The sequence below is a fragment of the Podarcis tiliguerta genome (genome assembly GCF_965153285.1).
Source record: "Podarcis tiliguerta genome assembly, chromosome: 5".
NCBI classification, from domain to species: Eukaryota; Metazoa; Chordata; class Lepidosauria; order Squamata; family Lacertidae; genus Podarcis; species Podarcis tiliguerta.
Window position 1 is genome coordinate 94,447,093 of NC_139538.1, and position 904 is coordinate 94,447,996.

A 904-nucleotide genomic window follows, 5' to 3' on the forward strand; every position below is an offset into this window, starting at 1 on the left:
CCCGCTTACCCGTGTTCTTCCTCCGGGAGCTGTCGATCAAGGCTGGCTTCCTCGCACAGGCTGAGGGCGGTTCGGGATGGAGCCGCGAGCTGGGAGGCGGGGCTTCACGTCCTCCTCTTCTGGGGGCGGGGCTTAGCAGAGCTCGTCCTGGGACGCGGCGCTGGTCTTAGGCCGAGTGACACACGCAGCCAGCGCCTCAGCCTCATGCCCAGCAGCCGCCTCTGGGCTGGGGCTGGGCGCAGGGGGCCCCGGGCCCTCGGCAGGTAGATCCTGTGGCCCTTGGCTGCTCTGCTCTTCCGGGGCGGGGAGGCCAGGCTGCTCTTGCAGGGACCCCACGTCCTGCAGCTGCTTCGCCTCCTCCTCTGACTGGTGGGGCAGAGAGCTCTGGTCTTCTTCTTCATCTGCCCACTGGATGTGATTGGTCTTCTTCTTGCTTTCCCTTTTTTTAAAAGTTTTTTTATTTATACCACAAGAAAGACAAACAAACAAACAAAACCCACAAATACCAAATTATACACAAATTACAAAAATAACCATAGACACATAATTTTCTTAGCAAACAATAAAACATCTATTGGTCTTAACACTAAAGACCCAACCTCCCGTCTATTCCATACTTCAAATTCATATTACTTATTGCCAATAGACATTTTTTTTTATAATTAAACTTATTCTCATTAAATCTAATTTCTTATATCTCCCTTACAACTATTACTGAAGTTCCTCAAATGCTGCAACAGAATTTAAACTACTATATTTATTTTTCAGATATTCTTTGAAAACCTCCCATTTAGAAACAAATTCCTGTTTTGATTTATTCTTTATTTTTTCTGATAAACCATCTAATTCTTCTTGCTTTTCCAAGCCATGATCGGGAAGGCAGGGCTGCTGGTGCTGGGTCCCC